The following is a 23,340-nucleotide window of genomic DNA, read 5'->3' as shown; positions in this document are numbered from 1 at the left end:
GAATTTGGGAATAAAGAAGTACGTATGCATAATCTGAATAATTTAGCTAGGACAGAGGCAAGTTCAGGGGAACACTTTTTCAAAACAATTGGCGGAATTCCATCTGGACCTGGAGCTTTGTTGGTAGGTAAATTGTCTAGGATGGATTTTACAAATCTTGTCTGTATTTTAAGTGGGGCAATTTCGGGAGAATCAAGTTCCAGTATTGAGACATTCTGGCTGGTATCGAGGGAGTCATCTATCCTGGGAAGGGGCGTGGCGTCCTTGGTGGTCACGTTGTTCAATCAGCGGTAGTCGATGCAAAAACGCATGGTGCCGTCTTTCTTCTTGATGAGGACAAAGGGGGAAAACCAAGGGCTGGTGGAGGGTGATAGACACAGCCATCGAGCATTTCCTTGAACTGCCGGTCTTCCTCAGCCTGTTGTTTTGTTTTTTTTCCCTGGGATGGTTGACGAATGGGTGAGATTGTGGTATGTATTTCAGAAGTCAGGTAGGTGGTGTGGCCAATGTTGGAAGGGCCTGACACAATGAGGTCTTGGAAGTCCAGGAGACGGCGGCAGAGGCTGTGTGTCTGGTGGGATGAGAGATATTCAGGTATGAGGGGCAGGGTGGTGGGGGGGGTGGGGGGGTGCAGGGCTCGGGCTCCATCTCTCCTACTAATCCCTTAGGCAGCGTGAGGTGGGTGGTGGAGATGTTGGCTACTCTGACTGCTGCGATGTGGGGGGGGGGAGGAAGGTAGGGGACAGCAGACAGGCCGAGAGGGTCCCGGTTGGTAGGTCCGGGGAGAACAGGATGGAGGCACCAGTAGGCCTGTTCAGATGTAGCCAAGCCTCATGCTGGGGAGGGATCTTTAGGGCAGAGGCAATAATCACTGGGAAGGTGGGGTGTGGGAGGTGGCCTGGAGGGGGTAGTGGGGGGAAAAGGGGGCAGGAAGGGTGGTGGTGGGGAGGAGGGGGGTCTGCACATGCACAGGGGCTGGGGGGTGGGAGGGGGGTCTGGGACTTCTGGAACTGGAACAGCCACTTGTTGCAATCGATGTTTGTGTGTAACTTCTGCAGGAGGTCCAGTCCCAGATAACCATCATACGCACGGCAGGTCGATTCAAATACAATGAACTTGTGCCGAGTAGAGACTTGTTGTTGGGTGTTGGTGCATAGGGCCCGGGTTTCCCCACGGATGGGCAGGAGCCCATCCCCTACATCCACGAGATGAGCTGATGTAGGGAGTAAAAATGACTGTACAGGCAGAATCTGGCTGCTCCCGAGTCGACCAGTAACCTCCCTTTTACCCTGCTCAGTCTCATCTTGTAAACTGGGTGGTGGTATTTCTGAGAGGTGAACCCTGCCACCATGGGGAGGTGCGGGGGCATGCCTAAGAATCCAGCTGCTGCGGGATCTCGTCTTCCTCCAGCTCCATTTCCCCGGGGTCGGTGTCCCCAGTTGGTGTGTCATCGTCCTTGGGGCCCTCGTTATCTAGAGAGGACATTTTTTGTCGCTCCTGGGTGACTGGTCTGCACAAGGCAGCCTTTAGTTGTTCTCTGATGTCGAGGAGTGGACATCTGTGGCTGCAGGCAGAGAATTCTCATGGGTTAAGGGAAATTAGATTCTGGTTCTTCATGGGGTTGGGGCGCTTGTTGATGGGGTGCACCCTGGGTAGGTTGGGTGTTGGTGTGGGTTGAGTGCGGCCGCGGTTTGTTGTGTGGTGCTGGTCTTTGGGTGGGCAATAACATTTACTGATGACGTTGATCTGTTGTGGGGTGGAGCAGCAGGTTAAGAGACGTCGTATGAGCTGGATATCCTTATCTAGCTTTCCCGTAGGTCGTGTATTGTAAAATGCTCCTTGACTATACTGGGGAGAACTCTTAGCAGTGTGTTTAATATGTGTTATTCCTTGACCATACTGGGGAGAACTCTTAGCAGTGTGTTTAATGTGTGTTATTCCCGGGTTCCTACATCAGTTTCTGGGTATACGGCGGTGATGAGTCGCCTGGCCTGGATGAGTGTGTCATTCAGGTTTCCGTCATAGGTTAAACTGTCGAGTTGCGAAAGTGCCACAACTCTTCCTAGTGATGGCGTAATGGCCTGGATCACTATTTTGGTAAAGTTGGCCCATGTCAGCTCCGGGACGATCTTGAGTGCGATACTGGTCACTGCTCTGCCCAAGAGTTTTCTGTTTGTTATCCTTGAACCCTATATCTAGCAGCAGCTTGATTATGGATAGGTATGTGTGTATGTCATACTGTTCCTAGTCGAATCTAGGTAATTGCATATGAGGTTTTGTTGCGATTTTTGCTGTTATCCCTGTTTTGCTCCTCCCTGTATTCTGCCTGGGTTCAAAACCACCACTGGCCACCAGTGTTATGCTAGGTGTTTTTAGGCCAACTTCTCGTCCTGGAAACACCAGCTATAGAGCCGGGGTCTTCTTTCGAGATCAGAGCTAGAACACACAATGAGAAAAGCCGGACATAAAACTCTGGACAACAACCTTACACATGTATTATCTCAACTACAACTCCAGTATGCAATATGAATGTGAGTTATACACAATGCACTCTTCAATATAAAAATTTATTGTAGTAAACAGACGAGAGGGCTGTGACTAGTTTGTGTGGTGTTAGTATCATGCAGGATACTATCCAGCCGTAAGGGCACTGAATGGACACTGTGAACAAGGTAAGGGTAGGTTTCACACAGTCTGTTACCTGGCCTCAAGCACACAGTCTGAATGTAAGGGTCACGCCATATACTATGCGGTGGTAGGGGCACTAGTTAGACACAGTACACAATATAAATATAGAGACACACAGTACACTATGCAGTCACTAGAGCACTAGTTCGGCACTATTATACAACACGAGCACTATTGTCACACTATACACTGGGCAGTCACTGTTACACTGGGCAGGCCGGAGGGCTCCGGCTAGGCTGCAGTAGCCGGCTGGTCCCCAGGTGTCGGGCAGGTGTTGGAGAGGTCCTGTCTGTGTCCCTTCTCTTAAGGGCCATGGGACGACTCAAAGGTGACGTCATCTGCTGCAGGTTGCGGTTGGGTGTGGTGAGAGGCCCTCTACTCGTGGGGCCTGGCTGGGTAGTCTGGTCCTTGGGGCTCGGGCCAAACAGCGCGAGTAGGCGAGCTTGTCTGTGCCCACCCTGGGGAGGAGGTCGCTGTCATCTAAGGCTGGGGAGGTCACACCTGGGGGTTACAGGGGCGCCGCGGGGAGTCCGTAGTCATTGGCCTCCCTCCCATTGGGCCGCCGTCAGGGTTGGGCTGCAGCGTCGCCTCCAGTGGAAGTCTGTCAGCTGGTCATCTCCCACGGGCGCCGGCTGGACCGCGTACACTCCCGGTGACAGCACGGATCCTCATCACACTTCTTCCAGGCAGGAAGGCTCCTCCTGGGAGCTGCCTCTATGGAGAGAAGTGGAAGGGCATCCCGCTTGGCTACAGGAGGGGTGAGCAAAGCAAGGGTGGTCCTCTGCCGAGGAAGTCACAAGGTGTGAGAGACTGGTGGTGGTGTGTCTCCCTGGAGCAGCTAGAGGTCATCGCAGAGGTACCGTGGGCAACAGGGGGAGGGCGGCTAGAGGCCATCCTTTCCCTGTCAGTGCAGCTAGAGGCTGTCACCAGGGTCCGACTTCCTGACAGGACCATGGGCGAGGTGAAGCTGGAGGCTGTCACCTGACCACAGATGTGGCTAGAGGTCGTCACCGGTGTCCTGCAAGGGGAGTGGCATGCAGTTGAGGTGCAGGTGAAGGCAGCCACCTGCATGTTGATGTGGCTGGAGTCCATCACTGGTGTCCTACTCCCAGAGGCAGCTGCATAAGGAGAGGAGGCATATCTTGCTCTCCCCGAGTGCGATTGGAGGCCGTCACCAGTTTCTGCAGGAGAGAGGGGGATTGGCAGCACTTGAGCAGCTAAAGGCCATCTCTGTTATTGTGCAGCTATAGGCCGTCACTTGGCTTGTGTGGCTACAGGCCATCACGACGTTGTATGCCAGGCTACAAGCCATCACAGAGGTGCTGCTCGGGACTGAATATTCAGCCCCACCCCAAACATGTCGAGGGCTGGTCCGGTTGGAGGGTAATGTGCTCGGACTGTAAACTTCCTGCTGGGTCTGTTCCAGGGAATAAGGGCACATGGTAGTTAGGGACATAGATCCATACTGTCTTTAGCAATGCGCACGCCCTCCGAGTCTCTCCCTGCTCACCTCCTGGGGAGGGTGTCACCATGTCCCGGTGGTGCTTTGTTGCCAAGGTCAGTATTTCATCCAGGATGTTGTAGTACCAGCAGAAGTGAAATACCCACCCCAGCAGGAGACCATGGTAAGGGTGGCGCAATACTCATCCCATGGAGGAGCCACAGACAGGGTGTTGAAACACCCACCCCAGGGGGAGACCACAGGGAGATGCATAGGACGTGCAGAATGCCCAGTCAAGACGGGCTTATGTCCCCTACGAGCTGGCACCCCTCTTCCCCTCAATGGAGTCAGGAGCAGGAATGCTGGCCCGGCAGACAACTCTACAGCCGGGCCAGCCCTTGCCAGGATCGGGGTGGGACTTGTAACAATACAGTCCCAAGCATCACTGCGACGACAATCACCATTTGCGTCAGGAAGGAAGAGACGGCTACTGTACGGTCTTCTGCTGCTACCCCCTGCAGGACCGCGTTGACCGCCACCGTCCACACCGGGAAGGAAGGGACGGCCACTGTACGTCCTTTCTCTGCCACTTTCTCAGGGAGCAGGACCGCAGAGACAGCCACTGTCTGCACCGGGAAGGGATGGCCACTGTACACCCTTCACCTGCGTCCCAGAGGCACGTGGAACTGCGACGACGGCCACCATCCAAGTCGGGAAGGAGGGAATGGCCACTGTACATCCCTCGTCCATTGCCCTTATGACTACCCCCCACGGAGGATGTCCCTTGCTTGCTGCACCACCCACCCAGAGGCCGAGCAGGACACCCTTCTCTCTCTTCCCACAGGTGCAGTTCCCAGGTGGAGTTGCAGCTGGAGGAGCTCTGGGGAGGCCCTGTTGTAAGCCTGGGAGTCAATGCCCTGCAGCCAGCACCCGGGCAACGCCCCTCGCTGTTGGACTCCACGGGCAAGGGACGCTGCAGGCAGCTCCTGACGGCAGCTTGACCCGAGAGCGACCGCAGCCCTCAGACGCCCAGAGACACCCCCAGAACTCCGAGGCGTGACCTCCCCAGCCCCACCAGCAAGCGGTCCTCCTCCAGGAGTAGGCAAAGGCAAATCCGCCTGCTCGCCCTGCTCGGTCCCAATCCAGAGGGCCGCCTTCCCCACCGAGGCCCCACCGGGGAAGGGCCTCCCTCCACGCCGCCCAGCAGCCCACTCCGGACGCCCCAGCCCTCGGCAGTAGGCTAGTCCCGTGCCTCCTGCGGGAGGGCATACCTGAAGAGATTCCTCCCACACCCGGACGACACCTGTAAGCAGTCCGAGACCACAGCAGCCCGGGCCAGAGTCCACTAGTCCTATTGTGTCCCCTGACCTAATCAGTGTATATTATTAATATTGTATTCTGTTCTAAGTTGTAATTAAGGTAATATACGTATGAGGTTGGTCAACCAGAGTTTTTAAAGCCTACCCTGTTCCTGTTGTTGTGTATTCTAGACCCGATCTGGAAAGGGAACCCCAGCTCAGCAGCTCGTGTTCAGAGGACGAGAAGTCGACCCTAGAACATGTAGCATAACAAAAAGTTAAGACAGCTATGGGTGACGCCAGAATAAGAATTCAAAGTCGACTACAGTGTGACTGAAAACAATTATTGACGAAATGTGTAACTTATTCACAATATCCAAAGCCTTTGTTATTGAATGAACATAAAACTTGATAGTTCCCAATGAAAATTAATTATTATAGTAATTCATTATTATCATGCATATTTATGGAACGACTGGGAATCGTCCGACATGCGAATTGTCCTGGAGAGGGACAGTGTTTTGACGGCGAATTGTGTTGATGGGGAATTGTCCAGGGCCTGTCAAGACATGACTGCTGTTGTGTCATTGCTCAGCTGGTATTGCAGGCTCCCTGAACTGAGTGAGGAGGTATGTCTCCAGGGAATAACCACTGTCATTATCCTTTCCAATGCACAGCAAAAGCGTAGGAAGTGGAGCGGACCCTAAAACTGAAGGGATATTAACGCCATCTTACTACGATGACAAGTAGTGATGTAAGTCACAGATGAATGTGTTGTTAGAAACTATTTCATATTTCCAAAACTATACTTTTGCTGATATGGTACTAAATGTTAATACTCATTAATTGGTGCAGTGGATTTACAGTAAAGTCGGAGATAATGCCAAGATGTTGAAATTGGTGTTAGTGCCTTGTAGCTCAACAGGTTAGGGTGAGTAGAATTGGTGATTTGCAACAGAAGCGTTGATGGTTCAGTCAGGATTTTATCAACAGCTGTATTACCTGTAAATTTTCTGTAGTTATTTCGTGAGAATATATGAGACTCTGGAAATGTTCTGTTTTAATTGTCATTGTAACATAGGATACCTCTTTTGAATTTGACCGCAATTATTACTAATAAATTTCCTTTGCCTATTTTATTTGTGGCTTTATTGGATAATCTGGTATAACTTTAGAAGTAACCAGCATTACCAATTTTCATTATATTACGTCCCTGAACTATTCTAACTAAGACTTACCTTTTAAGCTAGTTTGAGTTGGGGGAGCGAATTTTGTAGGGGTAGTCATATAGTGGCTTAGGTTAGGCTATCGCTCTGTAGCAGATGAATGTTGCGCCATAGTGGCTGATGCAGGCTTGTGCACTCGGTCTATGTCAGACCCTAGGTTAGGCCTAGGTTAGGTTAGGTTGTTAGTTTGAGTTAGTTTAATGCAAAATAGTGTTTTTAATTAATTTTGGTATTGTGATACCAACTCTAACATATGGAAGTGAAGCTTGGACGTTGTTGGAAGGACATTGACAGTTTAATATATCACCCTCCACTCGGCAAAAGTGATCATGCAGTACTAAATTATAACTTCAGGATAGCATATGACATAGTAAACAGCAATGACAGTTACAAAAAGAGACTAAACTATAAAAAGGGAAATTATCAAGACCTAAAGAAGTATTTCTTAGAAGTTGATTGGGAAAATGAGCTTAGAGGACAAGATTTAAATGCTGTATATAAAAATTTTTGTGAATTTTATGAAATAGGAGTCCAGAAGTACATCCCACAGCACAAAGAAGCAGATAAGAAAATACAGAAGTGGTTCAATACAGAATGTAAAAAATCAAAAGAAGAGATTTGTTGTGGAATAGATACAGAAGACACAATAGTGAAAGGGCGTATAATAATTACAAACAGGCAAGAAACGACTATACAAGAATAAGGAGGGAAGCCCAAAAACAGTTTGAGGAGGATATAATAAATAAAAGTAGTGATCAACCAAAGCTGTTTTACTGCTATATCAGAAGCAAAACCAAAGTAAAAGATATAATACAATCCATCATGGACGAGGGAATCATTATACACAAGAGAATGATATTTGTGAAGCACTAAATAAGAATTTCCAATTAGTTTTTACAGAAGAAAAAAATTTTGAGAGGGAATATGTGGAACACGCATGTCAACACATACTACCAGATATACAAATAGCAGAAAAAGTAATACAGGAGGAGTTAAGTAGATTAGATAGAGGAAAAGCAAATGGTCCTGATGAAATTTCATGTTGGGTGTTACGAGAATGTGCAAAGGAGTTAAGTGAACCATTATTTTTAATTTTCAAGAAATCCTTGAGTCAAGGGAAACTACCTGATATTTGGAAAAAAGCAAATATAGTCCCCTTATTCAAGAAAGGAAATAGACAAAATCCTCTCAACTACCAACCAGTATCACTGACCAGTGTTGTAAGCAAGGTATTAGAAAAACTTATAAGAAAAGCTTGGGTAAATCATCTAGAAGAACACAGTATGATAACAGAAAGACAGTTTGGCTTCAGAAAAGGAAAATCATGTGTTACTAATCTGTTGAGCTACTATGACAGAGTAACAAACACAATACAGGAAAGGGAAGGATGGGTGGACAGTATCTATTTAGATTTCAAGAAAGCTTTTGACACAGTACCACACCAAAGACTTTTATGGAAGCTGTACCATCAAGGAGGAATTCGAGGCAAACTGTTTTGTTGGATGCAAGACTTTCTCATAAAAAGAGAAATGAGGTCAGTACTAAGAGGAAATTACTCATCATGGAAAGAAGTGACTAGTGGAGTACCACAGGGTTCGGTGCTGGCACCAATCATGTTTCTAGTGTACATAAATGATATAAACAGTAACACTGGAAATGAGAGCTATCTGAATATGTTTGCAGATGATGCAAAAATACAAAGGAGAATTACTAGCACAGACTCTTGTAGGGAGCTACAAAAAGAATTAAATAAACTTCATGAATGGAGTAGTACGGTACATGGCAAATGGAATTCAATGTGGGCAAGTGTCATGTAATCAAGTTTGGTAAAAGTGGAAAAAGACCTGATTGGGATTATAAGTTAGGAAATAAAACCCTATACACATCAGAAAGAGAGAAAGACCTAGGTGTGATTATCAATAACAGACTATCTCCGGCTGACCACATCAGCGAGAAGGTACGGAACATGTATACACTGCTTGCAAATATGAGAATAGCATTCACATACATAAATGAAGACATGCTAAAAAGGATAATAACATCATTCATTAGACCAACCCTGGAATATGCATCAATAGTCTGGAGTCCTCATCTCAAAAAGCATATAGACAAGATTGAAAAAGTTCAAAGTGCCGCTACAAGATGGATACCAAGCTTAAGGGACCTAAGCAACGAAGAAAGACTAAATAAACTGAATCTACCAACACTACAGGAGAGAAGGAAAAGAGGTGACATGATAATGCTATATAAGTGCATATCAGGAAAGGAGAAAGTAGACATAAATGATTACTTAACATATGGAGAAGCATCAGCAAGAGGACACTGCAAAAAACTGCATAAGAAGAGAGGTGATAAAGACGTAAGGAAATTCAGTTTCCCAAACAGAGCAATTGATCAATGGAATGCACTGCCGAATGAAATAGTGTGTGCCAAAACAATTCACAAATTTAAGGATATGTACGATAAATATGGTCTAAGACACGGGACAATACGAGCTTGACTCATTCCTGTAAAGATACAATTAGGTAAGAACAAGTCAAGAGTGAGAGCAGTGGAAATGAGTTATTTAAGAGGAGCCTGTGGAGTCACATGGAGAGACAGGCTGACGAATGAGGATATAAAAGAGCATTGTGGTATGGATGTGGATGTGATAGGAAGCGTTATGAGAAACACACTGAGGTGGTTTGGCCATGTGGAGAGGATGGAGGGTGAAAGACTGACAAAGAGAGTGTATGTGAGTGAGGTGGAGGGGGGAAGAGGGAGGGGGAGGCCGAGGATGAGATGGAGGGATGGGGTGGAGAGGTATACGAGAGGGGGGTGTGAGTTGGGAGCAGGGCAGTGAAATGGCGGGGGACAGGGCGACTTGGAGGCGATTTGTTTGTGGCCACCCCAAACGGGATTGAGGCGTCTGGCATTAGATAGATAGATAGATTTGGGGGGATAAACCTTCTCTTGGAAATCTTACTCAAAATTCCGAAAGGGGGATTTTCCCCAAAAAATGAAGGTCAAAACTAATTAAAACACAGTATTTTGCATTGGAAAACATAAAAATAATAATAAAAGAAAACGTTGGTTATTTCTAAAAATTTACTGATAATCTCATTGTGTTACATAGTTACGCAACTCCATTATCCAAGAATCTTGACTACATCTAAAATGGGCAAGAATTTTCAAATCTGAGACAGTAGCATGAAAATGTGGATGATCACATAAATGGCTCAAATTAGTGTGATGTCAGCTAGGTTACACACTGAAACAGCTTGCAAAATACTGTAGGTGTGCATCAGTATACTAGCTATATTTCATTAATACACAACGTGGGATATCCTATTGATCTGTGCCTTTCACAGGATATCTGTTATATTTCATAGATTACCATGGATATTGGGTACTTTTAAAATTTAGCATGTGAAATTCCGAAAGACCTATCAAATCACACACACACACCATCTCCAACGAAGTTACCACCAACGACAAACCATGCTGCCAAACTCTCCTATCACAGTCTTGCTTTAGGCATACATAATTCTAAATTCCCAACCAGTATATGGTACTGGTATAAACACTTATTAAGTTAGGATAAGAGTTATTACAGTATATTGCATTGCAGTACAAGTGTCCGGCATTAGTTCTACTGTGTTTAATGATACTCATCAGAATAGGAGCGGGTCTTCTCTGTACCCTTTCAGTCAGAAATGCATTTTAAACCTGTGTGTTGCACAATTACCTTTTTTATATCCTTCCCTGTGGTGCGCAAAAAATGAAAAAAAAAAAAAAACTTTTTGTTTATTATAAACTTGAAAATAAACATCCAGGGTATCAACTGGTAAAAAAAAAAAAAAAAAAAAAAAAATATCCGTCTGTGCATAGCACCACATGTAAGTTTGTGTTGGGGTGGAGTAGTGAAAACATGAAATTTTTATTTTTTGTTTATTATAAACTTGAAAATAAACATCCAGGGCATCATCTGGTGAAAAAAAAATCTCTCTCTCCGGCTTTGCATAGCGCCATACGTAAGTTTGCATAGGGGTGGAGTAGCTAGCAGTGATGCATGGCCATTGGAAGGTTAATACAGCTTGAGTTGTGGCTCACAATGTGGCGCTTCCCAGCCTGAGCTGTGTCTCAGAAACCACGGGTTAAATTGTTCTGTTTTTGCCATGACTATGGTAGTTTAACGATGCAGTTGGTCAAGTAAAAACCCATCGCTAGCCGGGGTATCATATATCCAGGCTGGTTTAACCTGTATAGGGATGTGTTTTTGAGCCTTGGGTTTCCCCTCCAACCAAGTCCAAAACCCACCCAAAGGAGCCCCCCCAAAAGTTTAAAGCCAGTCTAAATGGTCTAACAGCTGTAAAAGAAGCTAACCTAAATCTAACACCTGTAAATAACTTGTAGCCCCAACACATGCAGAGCCCGAACCAGACATGATCACACTTATTTAGGTCAAAATTCACATAAAATCCCACTTCACACACAATTAGTATCACTGTCCAACTCATGGAACTGCTGGGATGCAGTTACGATTCACTACGATAGTGGCCTGAGTAATGTTGGTGATGCAACACGATGTAGGGTAGGCAAGCTTAAGAGAGTTCCTCACTCAAAGACTGCTGGCGCGGGAAGAATGACATGGGTGCGTGTGGGGTGAGTAATGGGTGCAAGGGCTGTGTGAGCATTTCTGTTCGTCCTGACAGGTGGGCAGGCTCAGCTGACTGCGGAAAAGCGCGTGATTCAAAGTTTTGGCCCATCACTCCTGGACGAAATATTGGAGAACCCATCATTAAACCGGAGCTTGGCCATATAGGCAGGGTAGGTTGGCATCTCTACCCCCATCACTAATCCGGGGTATCATAGGGGGGTATCGTATATCAGGGTTTGCCTACATTCAAGGGAACCTTTTTGCAAGGGACACACCAACAACCCTGGCAGGTTTGTGCTTCGTTGCTGCCTGGGTTGAAAAGTGGTGGTGTCATGAGTTAGTCATTACTTACTTAAACCTTTCCTTGAGGACCAGTGTAGACTGGAGATGTTTTTGTAGTGAAGTCACTGGGTTGTGATTTGGTAACCAAGAACTTATTGGTGACCCAAAAGTGGAGGTGGGAGTGGATGAGACCCTGCTGGTGTACATAAGGACAGTGTAGAGTGGTCTGTGTGTCACACATTCCTATTTGGCGGCACTGAGCGTGGGTCAGGTCGCCACACCATCGTGCCCCTTATGGACTGCAAAGGAGAGCAGCTCAGCTGGGCCACACTGACTCTGCTTATTCATAAAGACATGTATCCTGGAACATAAATTTTATACTGACCATTCTGGGGCTTATGAGACATTAAGTGAGGAGGATTACAAACATAAAAGTGTTTATCGTTATTTGAATTTCGTAGGCCCTACTGACAATGCAGTCCGCACACAGACAATCTGATGATTATGGAGAGACATTGAGGAGTGGATGTAACAGCCAGGTATCTTGGCAAAATATTTGCAGCAACATTTGCCTTGGTACTCTTTCATAAAAGAGGGAGGGAATTTCACCAGTTCTTAATCGGGGCAGCAAAACTCGATCCACCGCACTTGGAGCCACCTGTGCTCAAGGCTCGTGTCCCATTTCCTGCTGAATTAGATGCAGACGCTTAGGACGAAATAGCCTTCGAAAAACTGTCAAAGATAGGTGGCTTTGTAGTTTTGAGTGGCTTTCAAGGTTAGCTTTAGGTCTGGATGATTAATGTCAAGGGAGGGTTCGTGGGGAGGGTAGCTCCTCACAGTTAGGTACGTGCTGGTGTCCCTGTCCCTGCCAAATTAGATACAGACAAGGAAAGCATATTGGGCTTGGCATAACTGTCTAAGGTAGATGGCTAGTTTAGTTTTGAGTGACTTTCAAGGTCAGGTTTAAGTCCAGATGATTAACCCCTCCCTCTCAGGCACAGTATTCATATTACTGGAACTTTTGGGTAGAACCTTATAAAAGAGAACAGTCTGGTTCTTCTTGATTCCGGTAATCCTTCTGCTAGATCATCCTAGTCACACTACGCATTGTCGACCCCTCGTGAACTACCTCCAATTCTTCAAGCATTTCCTTGACATATGCCAGCACTAAGTCCTTCTGCTCTTGTAGTGAAAGCCAGACCAGTTTGAACCTAGGATCCAACAAAGACGCCACTTGAACATCTCTCATTTCCAAGTATGGATCCAATCTTTTCTTCAGAGTCCAATAGCACTTTAGCCAGTTGTTCACAGTATTGTAATGTGGTATTATGAATTTGATTCTCCAGTGAGTGTTTAAGTCCCTGAATCACTGGTCCATTACCAGTTATGGTCACCTTCTTCTGTCCCTCCACAACTTCTATGGCATCATGAAAAGGTTTGAGGACAATCACAATCTCCTTTAAGGCAGAAATCTCCATTGGCATGATTTTCTTACCCCTCTGCTCTCTCTGGGACGAAAGATCAGTTCCATTATTCACCACTACAGGGTTCTTGAGTATAGATTTCACCATTTTCAGTGGAGGGGGTGCAAGGAACAGCCTGGTGGAATGATGAGGTGAGGCAGGCTGTGGCACAAAAGAAGAGAGCATACAATGACTGGATGAGAAATAGGGGCATGGAAGAAATTGATAGGCGGAAGAGAGAGTTATATGTAGAAAGGAAGAGAGAGGTGAAGAGATTAGTAAGAGAGAGTAATAGGAGAGTGGATGAGGAATTTGGAAGGAATTTGAGTGTAAAGTGGAGAGACTGTAAGAAAATGTTCTGGAAGGAGGTGAAGAGAGTAAGACAGGGTGGCAGTGAAGTTAGCAGGGGAAAGAAAGATAAAAATGGTAGATTACTAGGGGAGAAGGGAGAAAAAGTGAGCAGATGGAGAGAACACTTTAAGGAATTGTTGAACATAAAGGATGGAAGTAATGTGAGTATAAGTGGCTGGGGAATGGCTGGGAGAAGGAGGGAGGTGCTAAGACAGGAAGAAATCAGTAGGATAGAAGTTGTGGAAGCAATATGAAGTCAAATTGGGGAAAACCCCAGGAATTGATGGAGTGTAAGGTGAAATGCTGAAGCATGGGGGAGAGATAGTAGTAGAATGGATGTGGAAGATGTGCAGATTGGCCTGGGAGGAAGGTAGAGTCCCGGAGGATTGGAAGTCAGGTATAATTATTCCCTTGTACAAAAGAAAAGGGGAAAAAGAAGTGTGTGGTAATCAAAGGGGCGTTTGTCTTCTTAGTGTAATAGGAAAAGTGTATGGTAGGACACTTATTGACAGAGTTAGGGAAAGAACAGAGGAATTAGTTGGAGAAGAACAGGGAGGTTATAGGAAGGGAAGAGGTTGTGTATGTCAAATATTCATTCTTAGATCATTAGTGGAAAAGTTTCTAGTGAAGGGAAAGAAGTTGTATGCGGCTTTCATGGATTTGGAGAAGCATATGACAGGGTGGATAGACAAGGATTGTGGAAAGTATTAAGAATGTATGGAGTAGATGGAAAGTTGTTGAATGGTGTGAAGAGTATGAATGATGGTGCTAAGGCTGCAGTGCATATGGATGGTGACCTGAGTGAATTTTTGTCTTTGAAGGTTGGGTTGAAACAGGGATGTGTCATGTCTCCATGGTTGTTCAGTCTGTACATGGATGGGATAATAAATGAGGTACAAGGTAGGGCAGTGGATGTTGGAGCCATCCTAATGAGAGAGGATAGTGTTTGGAAACTCCCTGTACCATTGCTTGCAGATGATGCGGTGTTGTTGAGTGAAAACGAAGGGGAGCTGCAAGGCTTGGTGGATGAGTTTGGGAGAGTGTGTAAGAAACGGGATCTAAAGGTGAATGTAGGGAAGAGTAAAGTGATGATCTTTGAGAGAGGTGAAGTCAGTGAATGTGCAGTGAGGTTGGATGGTGAGGAAAAGGAAAATGTGAGTACGTTTAAGTACTTGGGTAGTGTGATGAGTAAGGATGAAAGTTTGGAGGGTGAAGTGTTTGAAAGGGTACAACAAGGAAGAAAAGTTGCTGGTTCCTTGAAAGCAGTGATAAGAAACAGGGAAGTGAGCATGGAAGTGAAAAAGTTGCGTGACAGTACTGTGATACCAACTCTAACATATGGAAGTGAAGCTTGGACGTTGTTGAAAGGACACAAGTCAAGAGAGAGAGCAGCGGAAATGAGTTATTTAAGAGGAGCTTGTAGAGTCACGTGTAGAGGCAGGCTGACAAATGAGAATATAATGGAGCGTTGTGGTTTGGATGTGGATGTGATAGGAAGCATAAGGAGGAACACACTGAGGTGGTTTGGCCATGTGGAGAGGATTGAAGGTGAGAGACTGATGAGGAGAGTGTATGTGAGTGAGGTGGAGGAGGGGAGAGTGAGGGGGAGGCCGAGGATGAGATGAAGGGATGGAGTGGAGAGGTATATGAGGGAGGGGGGTGTGAGTTGGGAGCAGGGCAGTGAAATGGCTGGGGACAGGGTGACGTGGAGGCGATTTGTTTGTGGCCACCCCATACAGGATTGAGACGTCTGGCAATAGATAGATAGATAGATAGAATTCTATCTTGTCACATTTTGTGCTTGGAGAGCAATCCCTTTAGATCGAAGGTATGGAGCAGCTACTGTTGACTTCCTCATTGAGTTGATCAAGGATGCAATTTTCAGAAGCGCTGATGAGAGTAGTGAATTTTTTACCTTTGGGTGATTAAACTCATTATCCCACACACAGCTGCTGATTATGTGCAAAATATCCCATTCTTTGAGGAAGGTAAATCAGAACATCTAAGCAAATATCCTCATTAATGTTGTTGGGGTCACATGAATTTCCAGCCCCCTCTTTTTCCTGATGTGTGTAGAAACTTGGCAAGGAAATGTCAAATGCATTCATCATTAATATGCATTATCAGCTACAACTTTCATTACTTGCCCTTGAATACTGAACTGATTGACAATTTCCTCATAGGTAGATGCAGTGTTAAATGCTGTGTATCGGCCTTCTGAATTATCACACCCAAGGACACTAGACTTCAGTTCCCAGTCTCTGTTGACATAGTTCACTGAGGGGAAGAGAGTGTGCGTGTGAGCCATGAGGAATGTGTGTCTACGAGTGTGAATGAGTGTGTCAAGCCTTCTCTCTCTGCTTCTTTTTATTCAGTCCAGCCTCTCCCAAACAACCTGAGTAGGAGGAGTTCTCTTGTGACATTAACATTGGTTACTGGTAAAATCTAGGGATTAGGGAGGAGCAAGGGCTCTGGACCATACCCCTTTTCCACCACGAGATCCTGGGCCTAGGCATTTCCGATTGAAGGGGCACAAAGTGCTGGGTCGGGTCCCATGAGAAAACAGGTGTTCGGGACAAAGTCAGTAGAACGGTCAAGATGCGGCTTGGGTGGGTTAATCCCGGGGCATCTTAATCCCATGTGACAGCTTGGTACAGGGTTACCATATCTTACCAGTACTAGTTTCCTCCCCTTTCACAATTACAGTTGTTAGAATTAACTTATCAGTTAATTAATTACAGTTATAATTACTTGTTTTATTATCAGTTACAATTATAATTACAGTTGCTATATTTCTGTAATTAATTAAATTTCAATTACAGTTACAATTATTCCAACCCCATATATATATATATATATATACCGTATATTAATAACAGAACAAGGAAGGAAAAACATGAATTTAAAAAAAAAAAAAAAAAATACACCAGATTACTGGTGTCCTCTGTTCATAAAATATCTGTAACGGTTAGACTTGAACAGCTGTAAGTTGAAGTTTGGAGGGAAACAACTCTGGGGAAGCAAGTTCCAAAGAGATGCAGTATGGGGAATGATAGAATTCTGATAGTCCGAAGTTTTGCAATATGGCTGAGTGACATGCCAGTCATGAGCGCTACCAGATTCCCACGTAGCATGAGGGAAGGCATGGAGAGACGGCACCATGGACGCAACTTCGTCTGAGCATTTGCCTTAAAAATATCTAAAATTATGCAAGGGAGGCAATATTCTTTCTTAGTTGTAGGGGACGCATTTTTTTTGTACTGGCAGGGTTGTTAATACTGTAATTCTAACGACTTTGTTCTGAATTTTGTCTAATTGTTTTAATGCAACCTCTCCACATCCATTCCACAAGGGTGAGTAATGTTTAAGCTGAGAGTGTACATCCATCCATCCATCCATCCATCATCCAATCCTACATTGCCCCATGAGGAGCGTAGAAGCCCAGGGCTAGACGGTTGGTCTCGACATTTAAGATGAGAGTGACCAGCCTCACTCATCCCTGAGTGGCATTACGTGAGCAATAAACTCCAACCACCCTTTGGATATAAACCTTCACTGGCTCAATCCGATTGGAGCACAAATTACCCACTAAACAACCAGGTGCCAAAATTTGGTTATATGGTTACCACACAGCATAGTAAATGGTTTCCTGGTGTACAGGAAACCATTTGGCTTGTCACTCAGTGTAGAGTCACCCATAGGCAGAAGGAAGAGGAACGAATGAAGGAAGGAAAGACAGAAGAGGGAGTGTAAAGTCACCCGTAGGCAGAAGGACGAGGAAAGAATGAAAGAAAGAAAGACAGAAGAAGATGGAGGGAAAGAAGCATGGAGGAGTGGACAGGGCAGACACCCGAGAGCAGCACTACATTGAGTGAGTGGATGGCACCTGGTGGTTTAGTGAGGAATGCATGCAGACAGTTCAGAGGAGCAGTGACCATTAAAGTAGCGCTAGAAAAGAGATAAAGATGCAACAGTGCGGTGAAGCGACAGAGGTTGAAGGGAGTCAGTAAGAGGAGGAGAGTTAATGAGACAAAAAGCCTTTGACTCCACCCTATTAAGAAGAGCTGTGTGTGGGGAGCCTCCCCACACATGAGAGTTGTACTCCACACAGGGGCGGATAAAACCCCTGTATAGAGTCAACAATTGTGCAGGGATAAAGAAAGAACGGAGTCGGCTTAGTACACCCAATCTCTTGGAAGCAGATTTTACAAGAGATGTCTATCTGTCTATCTATTGCCAGACGCCTCAATCCCGTTTGGGGTGGCCACAAACAAATCGCCTTCAAGTCGCCCTGTCCCCCGCCATTTCACTGCCCTGCTCCCAACTCACACCTCCCTCTCTCATATACCTCTCCACCCCATCCCTCCATCTCATCCTCGGCCTCCCCCTCCCTCTTCCCCCCTCCACCTCACTCACATACACTCTCTTCGTCAGTCTTTCACCCTCCATCCTCTCCACATGGCCAAACCACCTCAGTGTGTTTCTCATAGCGCTTCCTATCACATCCACATCCACACCACAACACTCCTTTATATCTTCATTCGTCAGCCTGTCTCTCCACGTGACTCCACAGGCTCCTCTTAAATAACTCATTTCCACTGCTCTCACTCTTGACTTGTGTCCTTCCAACAATGTCCAAGCTTCACTTCCGTACGTTAGATTTGGTATCACAATACTGTCATGTAGTAACTTTTTCACTTCCATGCTCACTTCCCTGTTTCTTATCACTGCTTTCAAAGAACCAGCAACCTTTCTTCCCTGCTGTACCCTTTCAAGCACTTCACCCTCCAAACCTCCATCCTTACTCATCACACTACCCAAGTACTTAAACGTACTCGCATTTTCCAATTCCTCACCATCCAACCTCGCTGTACATTCACTAACTTCACCTCTCTCAAAGACCATCACTTTACTCTTCCCTACATTCACCTTTAGATTCCGTTTCTTACTCACTCTCCCAAACTCATCAACCAAGCCTTGCAGCTCCCCTTCGTCTTCACTCAACAACACAGTATCATCTGCAAACAACAGTACAGGGAGTTTCCAAACACTATCCTCTCTCACCAGGGCCACTCCAACATCCACTACCCTACCTTGTACCCCTTTTATTACCCCATCCATGTACAGATTGAACAACCATGGAGACATGACACATCCCTGTTTCAAACCAACTTTCAAAGAGAAAAATTCACTTAGTTCACCATCCACACGCACTGCAGCCTTCGCGCCATCGTACATACTCTTCACAGCATTCAACAACTTCCCATCTACTCCATATATTCTTAACACTTTCCACAATCCTTGTCTATCCACCCTGTCATATGCTTTCTCCAAATCCATGAAAGCCGCATACAACTTCTTTCCCTTCTCTAGAAACTTTTCCACTAAAGATCTAAGAATGAATATCTGATCTACACAACCTCTTCCCTTCCTAAAGCCTCCCTGTTCTTCTCCAACTTATTTCTCTGTTCTTTCTCTAACTCTGTCTATAAGTATCCTGCCATACACTTTTCCTATTATACTAAGAAGACAAATGCCCATATGATTACCACACACTTCTTTTTCCCCTTTTCCTTTGTACAAGGGAATAATTATACCTGACTTCCAATCCTCCGGGACTCTACCTTCCTCCCAGGCCAATCTGCACATCTTCCACATCCATTCTACTACTATCTCTCCCCCATGCTTCAGCATTTCACCACACACTCCATCAATTCCTGGGGCTTTCCCCGATTTAACTTTCTTCATTGCTTCCACAACTTCTATCCTATTGATTTCTTCCTGTCTTCTCACCTCCCTCCTTCTCCCAGCCATTCCCCAACCACTTATACTCGCATTACTTCCATCCTCTACATTCAACAATTCCTTAAAGTGTTCTCTCTGTCTGTTCACTTTTTCTCCCTTCTCCACTAGTAATCTACCATTTTTATCTTTCACTCCCCTGCTTACTTCACATCCACCCTGTCTTACTCTTTTCACTTCTCTCCAGAACATTTTCTTACAGTCCCTCCACCTTACACTCAAATTCCTTCCAAATTCCTCATCCACTCTCTTCTTACTCTCTCTTACTAATCTTTTCACCTCTCTCTTTCTTTCCACATATAACTCTCTCTTCCGCCTCTCAACTTCTTCCACACCTCTATTTCTCATCCATTCATTGTATGCTTTCTTCTTTTGTGCCACAGCCTGTTTCACCTCTTCAGTCCACCACGCTGTTCCTTGCACCTCCCTCCGTCTTCTCTTCCTTCCACACACCACATCACATGCTGCACATATTTCTTCTGTAAATATCTTACACACACCTTCCACGTCTCCCATCTGCTCCAATTCATATTTGCCCAATCGTTCCTCCACTTCTCTCTTATACTCTGCCTTTTTCTCATCCTCTTGTAATATGATCTTTCCAAGATAAGTCTCGAGTAAATGAAACCCCAAGCATGTTCAAATATGATGCAGGATTAAGCTGATTATTATTAAACATTAGTGGGTATACCTGTGGAAGATTTTGACGGGTTGATAGGTGTAAGAACTGAGTCTTTGATACATTAAAAACAACCATATTATTTTTACCCCAGTCAGAGATACGAGCCAAGTCAGACATTAGGTGTGCCATAGCCTCATCCCTTGTTTGTTGAAGTAACTGCTGAGATGGACATTGCGGAAACCGAATGGAAAGGTGAAGGGTGGAGTCATCAGCGTATGAGTGGATAGGGTTAGATGTACAGCTTAGAAGGTCATTGATGAATAGAAGGAAGAGAGTTGGTGATAGGACATAGCCCTGAGGAACACCACTGTTGATAGATCTAGGAGAAGAACGATGGCCGTCTACAACAGCGGCTATAGAATGACCAGAAAGGAAGCTAGCGATGAAGGCACCGATAGAGGGATAGAAACCGTAAGAGGGCAGTTTGGAAATTAAAGATTTATGCCAGACTCGATCAAAAGCCTTTGCGATGTCAAGTGCAATGGCAAAGGTTTCGCCAAAGTCCCGAAAGGAGGATGACCAGGAGTCTGAAAGGTAGGTGAGAAGATCACTAGTGGAGCGTCCCTGACGGAACCTGTACTGACGATCAGAAAGAAGGTTGTGATAGGAAAGATGCCTTAAAATTTTTCTATTGAGAATTGACTCGAAACTTCTGAAATACAGGAAGTTAAAGCAATTAGATGATAGTTGGAGGGTTGGGAGTGGTCACCCTTCTTTGGGACTGGCTGAATGGAGCAAACTTCCAGCAAGAAGGAAAGGTACAAGTTGACAGACAAAGGCGAAAGAGTTTGCCTAGGCAGGGTGTAAGCACAGAAGCACAGTTCTTGAGAACAACAGGAGGGACTCCATGAGGCCCATATGCCTTGTTAGTATTGAGGCCAGTGATGGCAGAAAATACATCAGCTGAAGAAATTTTAATGTCCGCCATGAGGAAGTCAGAGGTGAGAAGTGATGGAGGAACAGCACCGGTATCGTCTAAGGTAGAATTGGAGGAAAAAGTCTGTGCAAAGAGATCTGCTTTATCAGTAGAAGAAATAGCTACAGAACCATCAGAGTAGAAAAGAGGAGGGAAGGATGATGAGGTAAAGTTGTTAGAAAGGCTTTTGGCAAGGGGCCAGAAGGAGCGGGAAGAATTCGAGTTGGAGAGTTGAGAGCATTTAGTACGGATGAAATTATTTTTAGCAGAGCGAAGAACAGACTTAGCACGATTCCGGGCAGAAACGTGAAGATGATGTGATTCAGGGGTGGGTTGGCTCCGGTACCTTTTGTAGGCCCTCTCCTTGTTGTGGACAGCATTATAACAAGCGTGATTAAGCCAAGGCTTTCTTGCGTTAGTCAAAGGATATGAGAAAGGAATGTATGCTTCCATGCTCGAGAGAATAACCTCCGTAATGCACAAGACACACTCAGATGGCTCCCGGCCATGGAAGCAATAATCATTCCAGGGAAAATCAAAGAAGTACTGCCTGAGGGCCTCCCAGTCCGCGGCTCCAAAATGCCACAGACGACATTTCCGTGGAGGGTCCACAGGCTGTACCGGAATGATAGCACAGGTTAAGGTGATAAGGTTGTGTTTGGAGGAGACCAACGGAGAGAAAAGATTAACAGTGTAAGCAGAAGGAAGAGTTATAAGGAAGAGGTCAAGTATGTTGGAGCTCTCTCCAAGGCGGTCTGGGATACGGGTAGGGTGCTATACAAGCTGCTCTAGGTCATTAAGGATAGAAAAGATGTTGGCTTGTTCACCAGGTGGATCAGTGAAAGGAGAGGAGAGCCAAAGGTGGTGGTGAACATTGAAATCTCGTTGAACGGAGATTTCAGAGAAAGGAGAAATGGATAGAATGTGTTCCATCGTAGAAGTAAGATAGTCGAAGAATTTTTGATAGTCAGTAGAATTAGGGGATAAGTAAACAGCACAGATATATTTAGTCAGAGAATGACAGGAAAGCCGAAGCCAGAGTGTAGAGAATTCAGAAGAATCGAGTTCAGGAGTTTACTAAGTGATTTTTTCCAAACATATTTTTGATGTTTTTCAGATTTTATTTTTGGGTTTAGGTGAGTTACAAACTGCTTTTAGGCTTCGTTTAGCTTGTTTTAAAGCCATTTGGAGGTTTAGGTGAGCAGGAAACATGTTTTTGGACTAATGTGGTTGGGGTGTAGACTTGGTTGTGGGGAGTAACCCCAAGGCTCCTAATTGCATCCCTATACTTTCTATGTTATGACATCCTCATTTTTCCGTACCCCAGCTCAATTATGGGTTTTCCCAAACGCATCTCATTGTTATAGCAGGGACGACCTGTATCTATATCATCTTTAGGTAACTACCCCATACCTGGGGGTAGGGGGGTTTTCAAGAATACTCCCCCAGTATCCCTGCTTGTCGTAAAAGGCGACTAAAAGGGTTGGCGGAGGGTTAGTGCCCCTCCCTGGAAAACAGCTAACTAAAAAAACAAACAAGAAGCCTCGGACAAGGACTGACCAAACGATGACGACCCAGGACCGGACAAAGGACTTGGTAATGAGTACATGGAATGTAAGAGGAGCGAATGATGAGGTGAAAGAGAGAGAGATTGTCCAGGTGCTGGAGGGTGCGAAAGTGGATGTACCGGGTATGTGGAATAACTGAAACCAAATGGAGAGGAGAAAGTGTGAGAGAATGGGAGTATGGATGGGGTACCGGTATATGTGCAGGAGTAGGTAAGAATGTGAGGGCAAAGGAAGGAGTATGTATAGTTTTGAGTAAAAGATGGAAGAGGAGCATAAGACAGTATGGATCAGTTGGGTCAAGGATTGTGTGGGTAAAGTTGAAAGTTGGAATACAAATGTGGGCGATTGTGTGTGTGTATGCACCAACGCAAGATCGTGCTAGAAGAGTGAGAGAAGAGTTCTGGACAAACGTGGAAGTGTGCATGGAAAAGTTTGGAAGGAATGAGAGAGTGTTTTTGATTGGTGATATGAATGGTAAAGTTGGGAATGTGAAGGTGGATGGAATAGTTGGTGAGTGGGGTGTGCCTGCTGAGATAGATGAGAATGGGAGTGCGTTAGTGGACATTTGTGCTGGGAGGGGGTTGGTGATAGCCAATACCCTCTTCAGGCATAAAATGATCCACAGGTATACATGGCGAGTGATGAGAAGGATGGGTGGTGAACTGAATGAAAGGAAGGCAATGATTGATTATGTGTGTGTGGATGAAAGGATGCGAAGATGTGTAAAGGATGCAAGAGTGTATAGAGGTTGGGGAAGTGGACTTTCTGACCACTACTTGGTGGTGGCCAGAATTAGAATGCAAGTAAGATGGAAGAATAGAAAAAGGGAAAGACGAGAGGAAGGAGTAGTTGCAAGGAGAGTGGAAAGGTTACAAGAGGATGAGAAAAAGGCAGAGTATAAGAGAGAAGTGGAGGAACGATTGGGCAAATATGAATTGGAGCAGATGTGAGATGTGGAAGGTGTGTGTAAGATATTTACAGAAG

Source organism: Coenobita brevimanus, chromosome 44 (assembly GCF_032717465.1).
Source record: "Coenobita brevimanus isolate Jiangsu-jjx chromosome 44, ASM3271746v2, whole genome shotgun sequence".
Classification (NCBI taxonomy): domain Eukaryota; kingdom Metazoa; phylum Arthropoda; class Malacostraca; order Decapoda; family Coenobitidae; genus Coenobita; species Coenobita brevimanus.
Note: the sequence above shows the minus strand (reverse complement) of the source record.